The 14,766-nt window shown below is 51.1% G+C and overlaps 1 protein-coding gene and 1 non-coding gene across 2 annotated transcripts in view; both read left to right on the plus strand.

Moving 5' to 3' along the window:
* DHRS3 (dehydrogenase/reductase 3) overlaps positions 1-14,766 on the plus strand; it is a 49,041-nt gene that overhangs the window by 18,612 nt on the left and 15,663 nt on the right. The gene's annotated exons all lie outside the window — the stretch shown is intronic.
* On the plus strand, positions 13,905-14,031 carry LOC136170151 (small nucleolar RNA SNORA40). The gene has a single exon (XR_010663592.1). It is a non-coding gene; the product is annotated as a small nucleolar RNA SNORA40 (small nucleolar RNA).

Here is a 14,766-nt window from a genome sequence, read left to right on the forward strand (position 1 = left end):
CTGCAGGGCTGGTGCTAAAGGGAAACCCCACCTTGCCTGGCTTCCTGGGCCGAGGCCCACGTGGCTTTGCTCTCAGCATCCTGGCCTTTTGCAGGATGTGCTGACCAGGTCATTTCCCGCTGCAATGTCCTGCCACTTCCCCCGAGGCCCCCAGCCCTCCAGGCCCAGATCCTCAGCCTGATAGTGCGACGCCAGCCAGCTGGGTCAACTCCATAGTGTTTGACCTTCGTCCAGCAGAGATTAAACTGATTCCTAATTAATAGCCGGTAGGATAGACAGTTGCCTTGGCACAGCCTGCAAGTAATTTAAAGCTTGTCTTCAGGAGGCCCGTCCATAAATAATGCTTAATTAGCTGGAGGCTTCCCTGGGACACACCAGCTCAACGGCCTCTAGGCTTCAGGTTGGGGTTGGAAAGGGGATGCTGAAAGAGTTGCCCCCATAAAAAGGCCGTCATTCTCTACCCCAAACAACAGCTGTGTTCTCACCTTCGCCAGCAGCTCCCAGAAGTGATGCCAGGGTTCCAGCTCAGCCATTTCCTGGCTATGCCCTTGATATTGCCAGGACCTTGGTGCCTTATCTCTAAAGTGGGCCAGCAGCTCAGGTCCACAGCCCCTTGTGGACTTGCCTAAATGTATGGGTCTAATTAAGGGGGGGGGGGGGGGCTAAAGGATTTTAGAGCTTTTTGGATTATGGGCCTCACTGTAGCACTTTAGAGACGCTCCTGACTAAATGCTAACCAGGGCAATGACCATTACATGCTTACTGTTGCCCCTAAATCCTATATGCCTCCATATTGCCTGCTTTTGCTTTTTGCACGTGTCCACTGGGAGCACAGACAACCCTCAGTTAGCTAGCTGTTGTCAGCTGTCTGCGTGGGAGGTGTCATCCATTCTGCAACAAGGAGAAACTATTGGATCCAGTTTCCTGCAGCCCAGGGAAGGTGTGGAAAGCCTGAGACTTGGCATACGGTCCCTCCACCTCCCCACTCCCCGCCTTGGGCATTGCTTCTGAGTGCTCTCTATGTATGCACACCCTGTCTGGCTTCCTGGGTAGGTGACCCTAGCTGTCACACACAACCCCTGGCTCACAAGGGCCCTATACTTATCAGTGCCCTGCTCTCACCATCTTGACATTCTCAATAATTTTTTCAACTGGCAGCCACACATTGTCCTTTTTTTCTCGGGCCCAACAAGTGGTATGACTGGTCCTCATGATAGCCATACCTCCTGGGATGTCAACTTTATTCCTCCCAAGGTCCCCTCCAGGGATGTCAGTGCCCATATCACATGTGAGGCAAGATGATTTCATTCATTCACTCACATATTCACCAGGTGCGGGGGAGTACACAGTGAACCTACATTGTAGTGTGCATTGGGGGAGGGGGACAGACAAAGCAAGCAAGCAAATAACTATTAAACTTTCAGACAGTGACAAAATGCTGGAAAACAGGATGATGTGAGAGAGAGGGATTTAGCTATTAAGTCCATGGAATTCTCCAGACAGCCATTCCCTTCTCCAGGGGATCTTCCAAAAACAGGGATCAAACCCAGGTTTCCCACATTGCAGGTAGATTCTTTACCAACTGAGCCACCAGGGAAGCCCAAATATTAATTTCAGTAAAAGAGAAGCTAGAATGGGCTCTGGCATTATAAGCTGGGTTCTTGGGGTGCTTTTGAAAGATCTATGGTCATTTTAGGTTCTCCCAGCTTCTTAAAGGACTTGAGTTAGTGGGGTCCATGTAGAGGAGCCAGTGTGTGGGCTCCTTCGGCCCCCAGGACTGTTTACCAGTATGTCCTCACAGCCCCAGCTTCTCACAAAGAAGCTTGGGAGCAGGGAGGGGTGGCCCCAATTTCTCTGAGCAGTTCTACCTTCTCAACAGGCCAGGCCCCTGCACCTGAGGCTTCTCACCAGCCCTGGCAGCCTGGTGAGGGTTTCTTGCACTTTTGACCTTCCGCACACTGGCAGAGGGAGGCCGGTTTCAACCCTCCCCACTTCCCCAGTGGGATTTGGTGAAGCCCAGAGATGCCAAGTGACTCATTCCCAAGTCACACAGCAAAATCAACTCCAGAACCGAGTACTGGCCTTCCTGGCCCCAGCCAGGCGGATTTCCATTCCCAAGAGCAGTTCAGAGCCCGGGATGGGTTGGGGCGCGGTGGGGGGATTGCCAAGGGTAGGCAGTCCAGGGCTGCTCTGGGGGAGCTCTCTGGAAGAAAGGGTGGCCCCCTGCCCTGTGGAGTGAGGGAGCAGCTGGTGGGCAGCCAGGGGACACTTAGGCATCGGCTTCCACCTGAAAAAGGGGCCTCCAGCGCCCCCAGCCTCGCGGAAAAGGAATGAGCTTCCCAGAGAGCCGAGTGCAAAGGCAGGCACTTCCCGACCTGTTGGGCACAAAGCCCAAAGTTGACCCCACCCCACCCAGGCCCAGCTCTCGGGTCTGGAAGCCCCCTGGGGAGGCAGGCGATGGGGTGCCTAGCGGAGAGCTGACCCCCAGATGAGTGGACGCTGCCAGGCCCCAGGCGTGCTCCGGAGGAGGGAGGCCGCGCTCCAGCTGGGCCGGTGCCTGCCGGGGGGCGGCGGAGGAGGCGGCGGGAAGGTTCACGCCGCGGCCAGCAGACTGGCTGCGTGTTGCAATGTCTGGTGGCGTTTGCAGCATCCTGTCCGTGTGTGCAGCTGGGGGAACCTCGGGCCGGCGCGGAGGAGCGTGTGTGGCTCGCAGGCCGCGCGGCCCGGAGGCTGCTGGCACCTTGCATCTCATTTACAGCTCCGGGTTCAGCCGCAGGTCAGCGGCGCGGGTGACATCACGGCGTTTGTTTACCGCTCCGCCGAAGGGAGGAAGCGCGGGCGGTCCCGGGAGCGGGAGGGGACCCTTTGCCTCCCCCGCCCCCACCGCGTGCGACCCCAACCTGGCCCCTCCCCCTCCGCCCCGGTCCCGTCCGCGTCCCGACCCCCGCCCGCCCCCTCCCCAATCCACGCCGCGACCCCAACACCACTTTCTTCCCCACTGTCCCCTGCCCCTTCTGTATCCCCAGTCCCATCCCAAGGCGACGCCCCTTCTAACCCTCCCGAGCCCCCACCTGCGAAGCCCCTCCTCACCCCGGCACCTCCGGGACGCAGCCCTGCCCCACACCCTCCCAACTACCTCCCAGCCCCTTCCCTTCCCCTTTCCACCCCTTCCCCGTCGGCCTGCTGGGAGTCCAGCCCGATCCCCACCTCGGAGGACTCCAGCCCAGCCCCACCCACCCCCTCGCGGGACCCCCGCGGACCCCACCCTCCGCCCGGCCCGGGGCCCACTTTCAGAAGGACTTCCTGGAGCCTCCTGCCAGATTCGTTGAGGTTTCCCCTCGGCGGCTCCTCCTGCCACCCCCTCACTCCATCATGTGAGCGCGGACCGCCTCCCTGCGCGCCGAGCGGGCTGGGGTGGCCCGCCACTTTGTTATTGGAAACTGGCGTGTTTACCCGGGCACGCTAGGTGGGTAGCTGGCCTGCGTGGCCCGCCCCAGGCGCCCTCTTCCTGAGGAGCCTGGCCACCTGGAACTGTTTCCTCCGTCACCGCTCCCTCCACCCCCTGCTTAAGCTGGGTGTTTTGGAAGCGGAAGGAACCTGGGGATCTTTCTCTTCCTCCTGCGAACCTGGGACTTGCCAAAGCCGCCCTTCCCAGGAGAGGAAGGCTTGGGGCCTCAATTTATGGCAACCCTGCTCTTCCATTTTTCAGGTCAAACCTTTTAGGGTCCTCCGGGCACCCCTCTTCTCCTGGCAGCCCAAACCTGCAGTCTTGCTGAATCCTCCTCCTCCATCACCTTCACCCAAGCACACCGCCCCCCACCCCCGCGGCTCCTCCCCACCCCTCCTCATTCCCCTCCATCCATCTCCTGGCTTTGGTCACTGCCCTGGTCACTGCCCCAGCTTCATGTCTCCCACTAAGCTCTTCCACTTGGCCTCCTTGCTGTCCCTTGAACACATCAAGCTTATTCCTACCCCAGGGCCTTTGTACTGACTCTTCCCTCTGCCTGGAATGCTCCTTCCCCAGATATCTGCATGGCCTCCTCTTCACTTCCCTAAAGTGTCTGCCCAGATGTTAGCTTATCAGATAAGCTCTCCTTGTCCCCATGCGTGCATACATTCTAGGTTTCTTTCAGCTGTGTCCGACTGTTTTGAGACCCTATGGACTGTAGCCTGCCAGACTCCTCTGTCCATGGGATAATCAGGGCAAGAATATGGGAATGGGTTGCCATGTATCTTCCATACCCAGGAATCAAACCCATGTCTCTTACGTCTCCTGCATTGGCAGGCAGGTTCTTTACCACTGAGCCACCTAGGAAGCCCCTCCCTGTCCCCATCCCTGGCTAAATACCACTCCCGCTGCATGATCATTCTATCCAGCCCCCCTACAAAGCTTTCTGTTCCTTTCCTTCACTTTTGGCCACCTTTATATATTGTATGGCCAATTGCTGATTGTCTCTTGGTCCCCTTGTTCCCCATACACACCTGAAAGCAAACCCCAGGAGAGTGGGATGAATTTCTTTCCTACTGTACCCTGGAGCCTCCAACGGTGCCTGGCATCCAGTAACTACACCTCGAATGAGTGAGTGAAAGAACAAATGAGTGAATGAGGCAGGACGGGGAGTAGTGAAAGAGCTTGGCTTTGGAGTTCAGGCTCAAGTGTTGCCTTGAAACTTCTGGCAGCACAGCCTGCAAGGGTTACTCAGCCTGCCTGAGCACTGGAAGTATGGCCCCATTGCTCAGGATGGTAATACTGAAGACATACACTGGGTTGGAGAGTGGTCTGCAAAAGCTGTCCCTCTTCTCCCCTTCTTGGCAGCACCCCCAAGGTCACCTGGCGTTCACCATCAGGAAGTCCAAGTGGAGGAACTGGGACAATGGTCATGGGGCTTCCGCCAGTGACTCTGGCCTGAGTTTCCCCACCCCCTCTGAGTTTTGCCACGTGTGGCCTGAGGACAGACAGTGGGGAGGCACAGCCCCTGGGTTTCTGGCTGGAAGTGAGATGTTATTCGGCTTTCCCATAGAGTCAGTCTTGGAGATGGTTTCCCTGGAGGATTTTCCCAGTGGTCTCAGAACCAGAAAGGTTCACAAGAATCACACTCAGGGATGAGAAGGGACTTAACTGAGTTGTCATAGTTGGTTTCTGAGCTGTGGCTCTTGGCAGGTGGCCTTGCTAGGTTTTGACGAGGGCGCCCTCTGTCCTCAGAGACATGAGGCATTCAGCGTGGAGGCATTCATCATGTGTCTCAGGGACTGAGAAAGAAGAAATCTGGGAAGTTAAAAAAGCGGGGACCCACAGAAGGGATATTTATAGCAGCTTTATTCCTAATTGACAAATCTTGCTACCAAGAAGTCCTTCAGTAGGTAAATGAGTAAATAAACTGTGGAGCCTTCAGACAGTGGCATATTATTCAGTGCTCAAAAGAAATGAACCATCAAAAGGAAATAAATCATCAAGCTGTGAAAAGACACGGAGGAACCACAAGTACATATTACTAAGTGAAAGAGGCCAGTCTGAAAGGGCTACATCCTAGGTGATTCCAACTATATCCCATTCTGGAAAAGGCCAAACTATAGAAACAGTAAAAAGATCAGTGTTGCCAGGGGTTGGGGGAAAGAAAGGAAACCCTGGAGGATTTTTAGGGCAGTGAAGCTACACTCTGATACTACAGTGGTGGATACATGTCATTATATATTTGCCAAAACTCAGGAGATGCAATAGCAAGAGTGAACCTTAATGTAAACTATGGTCTTTGGGTGATAATAATGTGTCAGTGAGGGTTCAGCTGTAATGCAGGTACCCTTCTGGTGAGTAATGTCGATGGTGGAGGAAGCCGTCCATATGTGCAGGCAGGATTGTGTAGGAAATCTTAAGACTCTTAAAAATAAAGACTATTAATAAAAAACTATTTTTAAAAAGCAGAGGTAGTGTTGGGGAGCGAGTCTTTGGGGGTCAGGAGGACTTTACACGAAGATCCCTCATGTAGAGATGTTTGAGCAGAATCTGTAAGAGGAGAGGGCATGAGAAGAGGGCTGCTTGGGCAAAGAAGACAGAATGGCTGGTACAAAGGCCCTGGGGTAGAAGCGGGCTAGGTGGTCATGCAGGCAAGGAGACCCACGTTGTAGAGACCAGTCAGCCCTGAGAGGGGGAGGGATGGGGGCACATCAGAGCAGGAGAGACTTGTCGTCACTCTACATTTCACTACAGTGAAACTAGTGAACTAGTGTTCTGTAGTGAACACTGTAGATTTCACCCTGAGTGAGACGGGGAGCCACTGGGAGCTGTGAGCAGAGTGACAGGGTCTGACAGTTCTGGAAGGACCTCTCTGCCTGCTGTATTGAGAAGAGACTGAGGCAGGGGTGGGGGCCCTGGGGCAAACGTAAAGCTGGGAGACCTCTGTGGGCCATGGCTGTGGTCCAGGTGAGGGATGATGGGGCTCGGCCCAGAGTGGCAGCAGTGGAGGAGGCGACAGAAGCAAGGCTGCTCCCAACCACCAGCCCTGAGCACCATGCTCCGCGGAGAAGCTCCTGTCCCCCTCTGTTCTCCCGTCTCAGCCTCTAAAGACGTCCAGTGTCCATACAGCGGGGTGAGCATCATCACTGTCATCATTCAGCAAGTGCTTGGTCAGCAAGTCCAGGCACTGTGGCAGGACAGGGCCACGTCTTTCCTTCTTTCCCCACTGTCCAGTCCTTGCCCCTTGGATGTGCTCGGTGACACGTGGGCAGTGAATGGACCCATCCTTTTAGGGGGTCCCTTCGCTCCTGCAGGTGAAGGACAGAGGTGGAGGGCGCAGGACAGGGCGTCAGACCCTGCAGGTTGGAGTTCTAGCTCAGCTTCCTACCAGCTGAGGAACTTTGGGTATATCACACAGCCGGTATTGTAACTCTGTGCCTCGGTTTTCTCCTGGACGAAATGGGTACAATACCCACCCCCCCCACCCCCCGAGCTCTCAGAGGACAAGATGAGAGACCCCGACAGGTGTTGAGCTTGGTGCAAGCCCTCAGGGTCATCCCTGTGCCTCCCAAGGGACCCGTTCCAGGCTGGACAGCGGCCGGGAGGAAGTCTCTGCCCGGCTCCAGGCTGTGGTCAGCAACTTGTGGGAGGAGGACACCGCTGGGCGATCTAATTTGAGGAGCTTCAAAACAATCCTCTCCAACAGCTGAGCCAGCAGTAGCCAGAGCATTCTCGGCAGGCCCGGGCAGGGGACGAGCCTGTGCGATCCGACCACGCGCAGCTCCGTGGGAGGCCTGCTCAGGGAGCGAGAGGGGAAGGCGGGTTCTGGCCTAAGTGCCTAAGAGAGAGGCCCAGGGGTGACCTGCCAAGGTCATGGGTCAACAGTGGGACACAGGTGGTGAACCCCAGGCCTCTTAAAGAGCAGGGTGCGGACAGGGCTTGGAGAGTCTGGAAACAGGGCTCCCAGGGGGGAACGGCAGAAAGAAAGCCTAGGAACCGGGACTTTCCTGATGATCCAGTGGTTAAGACTCCTCTCTTAGAATACAGGGGGCACGAGTTTGATCTCTGGGGAAGTTCTGCATGCCTCGGGGTGTGACCAAAAATAGATTACTTAATTAATTTGAGATCCGGGAAGGAGACACCTGGAAGCAGTACCCACACTCCATTGTCGATTCTGAAGGGTTGCCTTTTGGAAGAAGAAAGGCTGCTGGCTTGTTGGGGAAGCAGGAGTGACAGGCTGGCAGTCCCAGTAGGGGAGAGCTAGAGGCTTCCAACCTGGGTTCATTCCTAGTTTAAAAAAAAAAGAAATGCCCATCCTGGAAGCAAAAGACTATAATCCAGAGTGGTACCATTCAAACTCTATTCTTTTTAGCCACAGAATCTTTGTGGAAGTGGCTATTATGGAAGCCTAATGAAAGTGCCATAGCTCTACAGGGTGGAGGGTGGGTGGGTGGGTTGGAACTCTGTCTATCAAGCTCCCCACCCATCAGCAACCCCTGAAGCTCCTTACTAGAACCCTCAGGGTCCCTAGAGCTCAGCTTGAAAATCTCTCCTCTCAAGAAATCCTCCTAACAGGTGCCCCGCGGCCTGCTTTGCAGCTGGATGCTTTTGATGCTGGTCTTCTCCTTCCTAGGCCTTGGTCAGGGGTGTGGACTCAGGAGGGTCCTCTAAGTCTGGTAGAAGGATGGGAACGGGTGCTCTCTAAGATTGAGGATTCAGCCCCAGTCAAGGCTGTGTCCACAGGTGAGGCAAAGAAGCCCCAACTGGAGTCTTGGCATCCACCACTATTATATTGCAAAATTTGGACTTAAATTGAAGAACATAGGGAAAACCACTAGGCCATTCAGGTATGACTTAAATCAAATCCCTTATGATTATACAGTGGAGGTGACAAATAGATTCAAGGGATTAGATCTGATAGAGTGTCTGAAGAACTACGGACGGAGGTTTGTAACATTGTACAGGAGTCGGTGATCAAAACCATCCCCAAGAAAAAGAAAAGCAAAAGGCAAAATGGTTGTCTGATGAGGCCTTACAAATAGCTCAGAAAAGAAGAGAGGCTAAAGGCAAAGGAGAAAAGGAAAGATATACCCATCTAAATGCAGAACTCCAGAGAATAGTAAGGAGAGATAAGAAAACCTTTTTAAGTGAACAATGCAAAGAAATAAAGGAAAACAATAGAATGGGAGAGACTAGAGATCTTTTTAAGAAAATTGGAGATACCAAGGGAACTTTTCATGCAAAGATAGGCACATTAAAGGACAGAAATGGTATAGACCTAACAGAAACAGAAGATATTAAGAAGAGGTGGCAAGAATACACAGAACTATAAAAAAAAAGATCTTCATGATCCAGATAACCACGATGGTGTGATCACTCACCTAGAGCCAGACATCCTGGAGGGCAAAGTCAACTGACTATGCCAAAATCTTTGATTGTGTGGATCACAGCAAACTGTGGAAAATTCTTAAAGAGATGGAAATACCAGACCACCATACCTGCCTCCTGCAAAACCTGTATGCAGGTCCAGAAGCAACATTTAGAACCATACATGGAACAACGGACTGGTTTCAAATTGGGAAAGGAGTATGTCAAGACTGTATATTGTCACCCTGCTTATTTAATTTATATGCAGAGTACACCATGCAAGATGCTGGGCTGGATGAAGCACAAGCTGGAATCAAGTTTGTAGCAAGAAATATCAACAATCTCAGATATGCAGATGATACCACCCTTATGGCAGAAATTGAAGAAGAATTAACGAGCCTATTGATGAAGGTGATAGAGGAGAGTGAAAATGCTGGCTTAAAATGCAACATTTAAAAAACTAAGATCATGGCATCCAGTTCCATCACTTCATGGCAAATAGGTGGGGAAATAGTGAAAACGCTGACAAACTATTTTCTTGGGCTCCAAAATCATGGTGGACAGTGACTGCAGCCATGAAATTAAAAGACGCTTGCTCCTTGGAAGAAAAGCAATGATGAACATAGACAGCATACTAAAAAGCAGAGACGTTACTTTGCCTACAAAGGTCCATATAGTCAAAGCTATGGTTTTTCCAGTAGTCTTTTACGAACATGATAGCTGGACTATAAGGAAAGCTGAGCACCAAAGAATTGATGCTTTTGAACCATGGTGTTGGAGAAGACCCTTGAGAGTCCCTTGGACAACAAAAAGATCAAACCAGTCAATCCTCAAGAAAATCAGTCCTAAATTTTCTTTGGAAGATCTGATGCTGAAGCTGAAGCTCCAATACTTTAGCTACCTGAAGAGCCGACTCATCAGAAAAGACGCTGATGCTGGGAAAGATTGAGGGGAGAAGGAGAAGGGAACGACAGAGGATGAGATGGTTGGACGGCATCACCCACTCAATAGACATGAGTTTGAGCAATCTCTGGGAGATGGTGAAGGATAGGAAAGCCTGGTGTGCTGTAGTCCATGGGGTCACAGTCTGAGACGACTGAACAACTGAACAGCAATAACAAAGGCATCCATCACCCTCATGACTCCAGTTTTTGGAGGATGTGTTGCTCATGTACTCAGTTGTGTCCAACTCTTTACAGCCCCTGGACTGTAGTCCGCCAAGCTCCTCCACCCATTTTCCAGGCAAGAAGACTGGAGTAAGGTGCCATTCCATTCTCCAGGGGATCTTCCCCACCCAGGGATTGAACCCGGGTGTCCTCCACTGCAGGCAGAGTCTTTACCATCTGAGTCACCAGGGAAGACCTTTGTGAAGGATAAAGGAGACTTCTGGGAGCAAGGAGGATCTATTTCTGCTCCTGGGTTAATAATAATAGTAGTGGTAATAATAATAAGAAAGGAGAAGGGGGCACAGAGGATGAGATGGTTAGATAACATCACTGACTCATTGGATAGGAATCTGAACAAACTCTGGGAGATCATGTAGGACAGGGGAGCCTGGTGTGCTGCAGTCCATGGCATCAAGAGTCAGACACGATTTAGTGACTGAACAATAACAATGATAAAAATAATAGCCACCATTTATCATGTCCTTCCATCATCCTCCCAACCACCTTTCCAGGTGGATGTTTTACAACCTTAATTTACAGAGGAGTTAAGTGGGTTTTTCAGGTTTGTGTAGGTGGTAGATCAGACAATTGAACCCAGGCTATCTTGTTCCTGAGCCCATATTCTAGGCTTCTCTACCGAAGAAAGAGGTCTCAGAACTTCCTTGGTGGTCCAGTGGTTAGGACTTTGCACTTCCATGGCAGGGGCACAGGTTTGAGCCCTGGTTGGGAACAAAGATCTTGCATGCCATGTGGCCAAAAAATAAATGAAATAAAATTTTAAAATTAAAAAAAAAAAAAGGAGGTCTATTTTTGGAAATAGAGAGGGATGTGAAAGAGCAGAAAACTCAGAATGTAACTTGCTCTATATACGTACCTACTGGGAGTGTGTGTCAGTGTTTCAAGTATGACCTGCCAGCCGGCAGGCATGTCCACTCAGCCCCTCCTTGCTGGCGCCCTGCTCTGCATCACACACTTGGTTTTGCTGCTCGCTTCTCATTTGGCTACAGGGTGGGTTTTTGTTCACATCTTCCTGTTGGAAGTGCTGAGTTTGGAGGAGAGCTGTGTACTCTTCACATTGTGACCTTCCCACCCCTACCCACCCTGCCACACTTTGGGGTCTCCAGTGGGTCTTTTCTTTCCTTCTGAGAAGCCAGCTCAGCACTGCTTTGCTCCAAAACCCAGAGCCCATGGGACACAAGCAGGTCTGCCAAAGACCTGCCCATAGACTTGGATCTTTCCGGGGCTGCCAATTATAAACAGATGCTCCTCCTGGGAGTCACACGGAGACCACCCAGCTCACGTCTCTGGTGGGACCATGCGCCCCAGCTGAACTCCAGCTATGAACGCCAAGGCCAGGCATTCCTGTGAGCCCTGGGTGGAGGAGAGGCACTCACTGTTCTCTGGTCAGCAGATTTTTCTCGAGCCCTCCTGGGGCCAGTGTCACGTGACAGCACTTGGTTTTTACTCTGTACCTGGCCCATGCTGGATGCTGACTAAGGACTTCCCAGAGGACTTCTTAAGCTCGTAGGGGAGGCAGGGTATTCATAAATAGGCCCAGCACACTCACATCTGTGTGCTTTGCTGTTGTTCAGTTGCTAAGTTTTGTCTGACTTTTTGCAACCCCATGGACTGCAGCATGCCAGGCTTCCCTGTCCTTCACTATCTCCTGGACTTTTTTCAGATTCATGTCCGTTGAGTCAGTGAGTCTGTCTAACCATCTCATCGTCTGTTGCCCCCTTCTCCTCCTACCCTCAATCTTTCCCAACATCAGAGTCTTTTCCAATGAGCTGGCTCTTCGCATCAGGTGGCCAAAGTATTGGAGCTTTAGCATCAGGCCTTCCAATGAATATTCAGGGTTGATTTCCTTTAGGATTGACTGGTTTGATCTTACTTTCCAAGTGAGTCTCAAGAGTCTTCTCCAGCACCACAGTTTGAAAACATCAATTCTTCAGCATTCAGCTTTCTTTATGGTCCAACTCTCACATCTGTACAGGGTCAGTGTTGGTGCTCAGGAACGTGAGTTCTGAGTCACCTATGCCACTGTTTATAAGTAGTATAACCTTGGGCAAGTCATTTTACCTGTCTGCACTTCACCTGTGGAAGGGGAGAGATCCTACCTACAAGTGGGATTGTGCGAATGAAAGGAGAAAACATTTGGATGTACTCAGCACAGTATCTGACTCATGAAAAATGCTCAGTGGATGTTAGCCAGTGTATAGTGGTGTTATTGTTGCAGGGACGATGGAAAGAGAACCAGGGAAGCTTCAGATTTGAGGGGCCGTTCAAGCAGAGTTCTGCAGGATGAATAGGATTTCCCAAGTGGCCTTGGCATTTAAAACAATCTGTGCTGCATACTAGTAGGGTCTCAGGGAACCCAGAATAGGTGAAATTTAGTTCCTGCCCTCCAAGAGATCATACGCAGATGTGAAATGGTAAGACAGCACACAGTGCAGAATGAGTGAGTGTAAGGTGTTTGCTGTAGCCTCACGCATTCACTCACAATGGGGAGAAGAGACATGCAAATAGTCACCTCACACTGGATGGGAGCCCGGAAGAGGTTGGACAAGCTGTGCTGAGTCACTTGTGTGAAATGGCCTGTTCTGGAAATGATGTATGGGAAAGCTGTTATTCTGTCCTCCTTTTTTGAAGATCATAAATAATGATGTTTTTCTTCTAGAGGCATTAGATAGGCAAGCACAAAGAAGTAAACCTAAGGTCCTACCCAAGATCACCTCTGTCCCTATGTAGCCTGGTGATGTCCACCAACTTGTTATGTTTTTAGAGATGAGATTATCCTGTATGGGTAATTCTGTACCCTTTTATCCTGACCATTTTTCCATGGTGTGAACTCTCTTCATTCTAATAGCTGCAGAAGACAGTGTCTCAAGGGATAGTGCTGTGACTTTCTCAGCTCTTCTCCATGGGAAATAGAAAATGTGTTGAACATTCAGTGGCTGCCAGTTTCTGCATGCTTAATCCCCACGGGACCACATGAAGAGAAGAAATAGCTTTTCTCCTACTGGAACAGGGAATGGTGGTGAACAACGTCAGCTCAAGTCCCATCTCTGTCCTGTTGGTTGCTGTGTGACCTCAGACCACTTGCTTAGCCTCTCTGAGTTGCAATTTCATTAGATATACAATGGGCATAATACGGTGACCTCAGAAATGCCCCAATTTCTCTTCTATTTTTTTAAATGTAAATATATAGTCATCTTTATTATAATTCATGAATACATTAGAAACTGACATGGATCTCTTGGGTTTTTTTTTTTTTTCAGTTATACTGGGTCTTTGTTGCTGCATGGGCTTTTCTCAAGTTGAAGGGAGCAGGGGCTACACTCTAGTTGCGATGCTCTGGCTTCTCTTGTTGCAGAACACCAGCTGTAGGACCTGTGGGTCAGTAGTTGTGGCACACAGACTTAGTTGCCCTGTAGCATGTGGAATCTTCCCAGACCAGGGTTTGAACCCATCGTCCCCTCTACTGGCAGGTGGATTTTTAACCACTGCCCCACCAGGGAAGTCCTGAATATTTTTCTTAAAACATCTAGATTCTCATAAGCATCTGCTTTCCACTTGTTAGAAAGTTAACTTGAAAATGGTTAAAAAAAAAAAAAATCCAATATCTTAGTGTCAAGTTCTCACCTCATTCTTTTTCCCACTCATGGCACTTTGTGTCCAACTGCCTTCTCATTTCCTCGCTGTCTCCCTGAGACAGGGACCATGTCTGATTTGCTCTGTTAACCCCCTTGAGGGCACAGCGCCCAGCCCTCAGCAGGCCCTCCGTGCAGTCCTGGTGAGCAGACTCGTGGGGTGTGAACGTCCAGGGAGACGAAGCTGAGAGTTAGGTGGGAAGAAACACGGGTATGAGGACACATGGGATTTGGGAGTAGGATGCTCAAAGCTCAGAAACCTCCCCCCATAGCACTTGTGTTTGTTTTTGTTTAATTTGTGGACAAAGACTTACAGACAAGTGCGAAAGTAAGTCCTCTTTTGCAACCCACAACTCATTGTTCAGTATGAGTTTTGATACAGATAAGAAGGAACATGATCCATAAAATGGGGGTGTATTGATGAGCATAAAGATTGCTTCCAGGGCTATAAAGTTAAATAAGATCTTAAATTACCAGCTGTATTGATCCTAGTACTCAGTTTTAATGTTGACATAAAACAAACAAAGATGGGAAAGAAAAAAATAAATAAATAAACTTCCCCCCACTCCGTGCCTTGGGTTTCAGGAGTGCCTCTGCAGAGGACAAAGGCTCTGGGTTCAAATCCTGCCCCCACCACTCGCTGAGCGTGACTTTGGACAAGCTACTTAGCGCCTTTGAGCCAGTATTCTCGGCCATAATAAATGGATCATGGTAGCCGTCAGCTTCGGGGGCTGCTGGGGGGTTTCAGGCTCACTGTGAGGGCAGTGCCGTGGGAGAGGAGGGCGGGACCCCGAGGCCTGGAAGGCCAGAGGTCTTCACCCCGCTTCCCTCCTCCTCTCCGGGACAGAAGCTAGCCTTTTGCCCCAAGGGGAGGGGAGGCCAGAAGGTGTCGAGCCTCTCTGAGCTCGCTCTTTGTAAACCTGGCTTAGGAGTAAATCCTGGGCCGCTGACCCTCCCCAGCTGCTCTCTGTCCTGGAAGTTAATTAAAAGGAGGCCGTGTTGGATTCCCCTGGCTCATAAATCTGCCCGTTCCCCGGGCGGCTTACCCCACGCTCCTCTCAGACCTCCTATCTGCCTAGGCCTCAGCCTCATTCGGTCACCTGGTGGGACCCCTGTCCTGTTAAGTGTCTGG

This window comes from Muntiacus reevesi, chromosome 5, assembly GCF_963930625.1.
Source record: "Muntiacus reevesi chromosome 5, mMunRee1.1, whole genome shotgun sequence".
NCBI lineage: Eukaryota > Metazoa > Chordata > Mammalia > Artiodactyla > Cervidae > Muntiacus > Muntiacus reevesi.